The 7,166-nt window shown below is 42.2% G+C and overlaps 1 long non-coding RNA gene across 1 annotated transcript; it reads right to left on the bottom strand.

The window, feature by feature from the left end:
* Nucleotides 1–4,152: 4,152 nt before the first annotated feature.
* On the bottom strand, nucleotides 4,153–5,956 carry LOC122993774. Its single transcript, XR_006406441.1, has 2 exons — nucleotides 5,224–5,956; nucleotides 4,153–5,095 (listed from the first exon to the last, which is right to left on the bottom strand). It is a non-coding gene; the product is annotated as an uncharacterized LOC122993774 (long non-coding RNA).
* Between the last annotated feature and the right edge of the window lie 1,210 nt (nucleotides 5,957–7,166).

The following is a 7,166-nucleotide window of genomic DNA, read 5'->3' as shown; positions in this document are numbered from 1 at the left end:
CGAATCTATACAGTTCAAAGTCAAAGGAGTCTTTCCAGATGTGGATTGTGCAATCTATTTTTTTTTTTTCTCTAATCTGGTAATATATTTATGTTAAATTTGCTAAAAACAGTCAGATCCTTCATAACTGAGCCCTAAAACCTTATTTCCTTTTTTGTAATTATTTTTTTATTGACTTATCCAACAAGTAAAGACTATATCTGACAATGAATCATCAAATAAAACAAACAGGACAAATCTGGGTACATACAGTAAACTGAAACTAAGTTCTCAGTTGTCAGCTGCACTCACATCCAGAAAAGTGACACTTGATATTTTAGAAAATGCTTGAAACAGAAGATATGATCTCACATACCCTCCATCCAGCCCTGACTCCATCTAGACCAGAAAAACACACAGAAGACTCTTCATAACCTTCAGTTCAGCCTTTAACAGCTTCATCTCTCAGCGGCTAACATGAAAGCTCGACCTGCTGGGACTCAGCACCTCTCTCTCTACCTGGATCTTGGATTTTTTCATCGGCAGACCCCCAGCAGGAGCTCCAGCGCAGTCATGCTGAGCGCCGGTGTGCCCCAGGGCGGCGTGCTTGGCCCCCTGCTGTTCACGCTGCCGACCCGCTCCTTCACCTCTAGATCCAGCACAAACCACATCGTTAAGTTCACGGATGATATCACAGCAGTGGGTCTCAGGAGGTGAAACTACTGTCTGACTGGTGCAAGAACGATAATCTGTCTCTGAATGCTGACGAAACAAACATGGTGACTGTTGACTTCAGAAGGTCCCGCCCCGACCGCTCCCCACTGAACATCAACAGCTCCAGAGTGGAAAGAGTAAAGTGCACCAGGTTTTTTGATGTGCACATCACCACCAACACCAGCTCTTTGGTTAAGAGATCCCAGCAGCGACGGCATCCTACCTCCTCCCATCATCACCACCTTTTACAGAGGAACTATTGAGGGCGTCATCACCAGATGTATCGCCGTCTGGTATGGGACCTGCCACGCCGCTGATCACAAGGCAGCTGAGAAAATCATTGTTGTCCCTCCATTCAAGACATTTTCACAATACTGAGGGTCTCCAACATTGTGGAAGACCCCAACCCACCCCTCACACTTACTTTCTGTTCCTCTGTCACCCGGCCAGAGGTTCAGAAGCATCCGTACACGGACCTCCAGGCTGTCAGACTGCTGGACTCACTGCTGCCCCCCATCCATTCATCTCAACCTGGTCCCATTCCCTCCCCTTACTCCCTACTAGTGCTCTTATTTAACTACGTTTATTTCAGCTATTTATTTAGATTTTTATTATATCTATTAATTCAACATGCAGCCATCTGCACAGTGTACTTTTGCACTTTTACATTTATCCGTTATTGATAGTTCTTGTGCTGTCTTTTCTTATAACTTGTTTGTGCTTAGTCCAAATGTCTATTCATAGGTCTTTTGAGAGAGATAAAATTTCATCTACTGTTTACATTTGTTGTGTAAAGTTGGAACGACAATAAACTTGAACTTGAACCTGAAACTTGTTGAAATGTTCTTACTGCACAAATAGATTTTGTCTCTTGTTTCAGGGAAATAAAACTATTAACAGACCAAAAATACGTGATAAGAAGGAGATCTTTGCTTGTATTGTTGTAAAATCTCAGGTTAAAATCAATCAGACTTTTCTTACAGTGTGGAGGATGATCGGTCCTGGAGCTGACATGTCATTTCATCCAGTGGTGTTCGACTTTTTTGTGTCACGCTTTCCAAAAACAAACACACACAGTACGGCACCGCATGAAGACAGGAGCTAGTGGAACAGAGGCTAGACAGGAAGTGACGCCATGACTTCGACTACATATCAACAACTATGAGTGAAATATGTCCTCCTGACTTTTCATCTAGCGCCATCGTCACGTGAAAATTTCTATTTCCTTAGTCCAAAACAATTCACATGTTCTTTCATCCGTGAAGACGATGGTTTCTGTAGTTTGTTTAGAAACGGCTCCAAAGAGTAAAAACAGCGATAAGATAGTAACGCTAAGGAGAGACGTTCCTTGTACAGCAGACATATTTTTTATAGTTTTCGGACAATAACAGACGTCTACGGCACAGAGGAATAAGATATATCAGGCTTTGGATACACACACAATACTTGTTAGTAGATCAGTTCATTGTTGGTTTGGATCCAAACATGAGATTTAATGATAATAAGAAAAATATAGAAAATCACCTGAATGATCCTTTAAACTGACATTCTAGTTTCAGACACCTTTAATAGTCAGATGATCAGACAGCTTGAACAGAAACCTTCAGCTTAGACAAACGTATTTGAGACTAAAGGTCTTTGCACACCAAGTCCGTTTTTCTCTTACGCGTTTTTTTTAAATCCATCATCCAACATAAATCATTACGCACAGAAACCTTGCACACTAAAGGCCTTTACACACACACACAGCGACGCGAATAAACGACACGAAATTGCGAAATGATCGCCTGCGAATAGTTCACATCAAAGCTATTCACACCGGCAGAGATGCGAATTTATGAAAGAATTTGCGACAGTTCGTTCTGCTGTCAGTCAGCCTGGTGTGAAGGCAGTTTGTCCAGCGGCTGCTTCTGTGGACAGAAACGCTGAACGCAGGTCGGAGCCGGTGTGGATTGAACAGATATAACGTGCTCACAGACAGACGGGGAGCTGATCAATCAATATAGATATGGTAAATAAGTTCAAAACACACACAGCAGGATACTCAACACCCCACGTGGGCCGTCGCAAGAAACAGCTGTCTGTGCAGATTACGCTCTGTGATTGGTTGATGCTTTTATTCGCTGTGTGAAAACTTGTTCCGAAAAAAAATCACGTCGCTTTTTCACCTCGTAATATTCACGTTCTGTGTGAAAGTACTCATGACACAAACAACAGTTTGAAAAAATATATTGACGTGTGAATTAATCGCACGAAAAGTGTGTAAAAGCCTTAAGTCTGATGTGTTTTATTACTATATTCTTTGTGAAAATTCGCCATGTGAGGCAAAACGGAGTCGTCAAGCAGTGAGGATGATTTCGTGATCCGGATCCGCAGATATTCAGGGCACAGCTTCAAAACGCTGCAACATACAGACAAGATCATGATCGATAGTTGTCCTGAGATCAGTCTGTGTACGACTCCTCTGCTGGAGCTGATAGTATCAGTGTTTCGAAGCTGTGTTGTTCACGTGTACGGTGGCTCTGAGTGGTCAAACAACTCTGTAGAGGCTTTTGACGGATGCAAAAAAACGCAGAAAATCAAACCTGCTCCGAAAACTTTAATGAGGGACGAAACTTTCGGAGTCGGTGTAGTCATGTGTGATTGACATGACGTGATGTTTATTTTTTAATTTGTGATAATTTCGGACGAAAAAAACAGACTTGGTGTGTAAAGACTTTAAAAATGAAGGTGAACAGTAAAATTATTAACTTAACTGTTTGTTGTAAATGTCCATCACAGTCTACAGTCAAACCCACTTCCTACTTTTACTTTACCGTAGTTGTACTAACATATGTTTCCGGTGCTATGAGGGATTATGAACAACATTTCAATTAAATCCACAACTTAATGGTTTAGATGTGAATAAACTGTTGTGTTTTCAGATACTGATTACTGAGAAATGTATCGGAGTGATAACATACAGCACTGTGCAGGTGTTTTACCATGTTTTTTCCGTACAGCTGGTTGTATAGTGTGTTATTAAATGTTCTTCTTCTTCTGCAGCTGCCAGTCGCGGCCGAGATAGGAGACAAAAATAAGCTCAGAACATCATGTGAAATCAGACTGAAGCTCTTAATTTGCAGTGAATCCTGTTTGCTTTTCTTATTTTCTGTCAGTGATCAAAGACCGCTCGCTGTTCCTCGAGGGTTTTACACCGTGGCTTTCTCACACACGCACACACACACACACACACACACACACACACACACACACAGTCTTACTTACTTAAGTCATTTTTGGGGTATTTACATAGACTTTCATTAATTTCTTGAAGACTAACCCTAACCATAACCTTTGATTCCTAATTTTATAATAAAATACAGCGGAGATATTAAAAATGTATATATACAAAAGAACAGAAGAAATTTTTAAATATTTTATACATTTATTATACACAGGTTAAATTACACTCAATTAATTCATTTCATAAATAAATAAACAAATAAATAAATACATTAATTAAAAGACACACTAATCAAAATCATTTATGTTACAATCAATATAAAAACAATATTTGGATCGGCATGTAAGGGATGTACAGAGTCTAAACCACAAGCCCAACTTTACGGAAAGTCCACCAGTTACGGAGGCCGAGCCTCGGTTACGGAGACGGGTTATAAATAGAGGGCGGAGACAGCTGTCCTCTCATTACTGCTCTGACCACCAAACAGACAACATCTTTCTGCCAGCCGGTTTAATCCCTTTATTTCTTTACAATCGTGTCTTTGCTTGAATGAGACCCAGAGAGGTGGAGATGTTACACATAAAGGCACATGTAATAGAAATCTAATCATTTTTTATTTGTCATATTTTGTTTTATTTGATTTCAATTACTTTTATATGTCAGTTCTTATATAATAACCCAAAACGAGGGAAGGTCCGTGCACCTCCCTTCTCCCGTTCAGTTGGGGGTGGGGTTCAGTTCCCCAATCATAACCCTAACCCTAACCACTACTGTAATAACTGTAACAGCAACCCTAACCCTCAACACATGACATACCTTCCTTACTCACTTGTCCTTCTGCATCCTCTGCCTTTTTTTTTTTTATTTTTTTAAGGAAGGCATTCAAATGTTTTGCTGGGATCAGGTTTTCCTCACACAGCCTCGAATACGCACTATATGCATCTTTGTGTGACGCTGATCGTTCCAGGTCAATAAAGGACAGCTCAAGGGATGACCAGCGAGGAGGTTGACAGGGATATATCTCAATATCCACTTTACCTCAGCCGTCCCCCTGGACCGTTCCTCCCCTCCGTCGTCCTCGTCCTGGTGGGCTTTTTTTGCTCGGGGCGTATCGCCACCCTGTGTGGGATTTCCTCATGGAGGCGCCACACCGTGAAGGTCCCAACTTTTGGGAGGCTGTGGTGAGACTGAATGTGTAGTTCCTGCGTTTTTGATTGTTTCAAAGGCAGGACCAGTATCAGGTCATGCGATGCCTTGAAATCAACATAGTCATGACAGGGATGTCAGTGTCTTCAGTTTCTCACCCTGCTCCATCTTGTTAGGCAGCTGGACCAGGACCCATGGCATGCCCTGCTCCCTGTAGTGGTCCAGTTTACTGGGGAAACAGAGTCCTTGCCGTTCCACTTCCTGGGAGGATGTAGCTGCGGATGACAGCCGGTCGAGACACCAACTGGGGGCCGGGTTCCCTCGTGAAAAGCTCCACATGTGACCTCTAATAGGATGAGGGGTGAGAGGCCTAGGGATTAGGAGTAGGAATGAAAACCATGATTACACATTTGAGGATTACACATTTGTGAATAAATTTTAATAGGAAGGTTGTGGAGACCTGGAGCCAAGCTCCGCCTCCTATAATTCGGGTACGGCCTTTCCAACAGTGCCACTCTTGAGTCTTCCGTTTTTTTAAACTGATGTATTTCGGGAACGGAAGGTCGTAGCGACATGGTACCAAGACTGGCGTGTTCAGCGCCTCCGAATTACGCCGGTCCCACTCTGGAGTCTCTACAACCTTTCATTTCAGAGTTACGGGGCAAAATGCCCTGCAGAAAGTATTCAGGAGCACGTGTCAGACCATTTGGGAGTCGATCGGTACCGTTTACGGAGTAATTTTAGTGAAAAACCTAGACACCTTATAGAGCATAAGAGGGAGGTCTAAGAAGTTGTGGACTCTTTGATCTGGAGTCCATGCGGATGTTTTTTATGTTTCTTTCTTCTTGTTTTTTCTTGTTTTCCTTCGGTTTGTGTTATACTACTATACTATTATACTATGAACATACACAGATACACACACTCTAACCCTAACTTTAACCACTGACCCAAATCTCAGCGTTTTATCAATTGGGGACAGCTTTTTCTCCCAAATTACACAAACTGTCCTCAATCAACTGCTCTTACGTCTGGTGTGTGTCCCTGAAAGTGACTTAAGTCATACCCACACACACACTCACAAACATGCCCGGTGACACATCAGAAGTGCTGTCTGAATTTTCGAAAGCTCATTAATGGTCCATTTCTGTCTGTGTTGATTTGATGTGTGCCACCCGCCGCCATGTAGTCGCAGTAAATACGACATCCTGTCCTGGAGAGGGTCGAAAATAGCTGCTCATTAACTGGCTTCTCCTTGACACACAAACACACACACATATACAGAAATAAAGCCATATGTGCATGCACTTACAGACTCACACAGATTTTTATTAGATCTTAAACACTGGTGTAGAGACACATGCACACACCCCCACGATTTGTCTTCACACAGATGTGACTCATCATTCACCCACAGGGAACCTTGACTTCTCGATAACTCGACTGTAAACACACACACACACACACACACACACACACACTTCTGTCGGATGTTTTCACACCTGGGTCGACTGAAGAGGTTTTTCTGGCTGTTTTTGCTCAACTTTTCTGTAAGTTTGGTGACATGTAAAAGCTGCAGTTTGATCCAGAAAACACATCAAGTCTTCATCCATCTTTGTGTACGTTACAAATCCAGAATACTGCAGCTGTATGTGACTCACCACAGTCCGCCACGCCGGTTTTCAATGCAAACAGCAATAAAATGAAAAGAAAAAAGCAGCTAAACCTCTTGATCGCAGGGTTGTTGATACGATCCCCATGTCGAAGTGTGCAGCACCTTGTATGCTAGCTTGCTGCCTCTGTGTGTGTGTGTGTGTGTGTGTGTGTGTGTGTGTGTGTGTATAAATGGGTGAATTAGAGGCAAATTGTAAAGTGCTTTTGGTAAAAGCAGCCATTTATCATAACTCTTCTTCCCGAAGGATGCGAGACTGTTCTCCCAAGAAAAAAAAACAGTAATTTTGGTTGCAGCAAAAGACTGAAAACTCCATGTGTTTACCTTTTTTAAGTGAGGACGTCAGGTGATGTTACATGGTGAGGTCAGGGTCAACAAAACATCAAACTTTAACTTTACTGTTTGTTTCCTACCAGCAGTAGAGGTCGGTTT

Source organism: Thunnus albacares, chromosome 12, assembly GCF_914725855.1.
Source record: "Thunnus albacares chromosome 12, fThuAlb1.1, whole genome shotgun sequence".
NCBI lineage: Eukaryota > Metazoa > Chordata > Actinopteri > Scombriformes > Scombridae > Thunnus > Thunnus albacares.
Note: the sequence above shows the minus strand (reverse complement) of the source record. Positions and strands in the feature narration are given on the sequence as shown.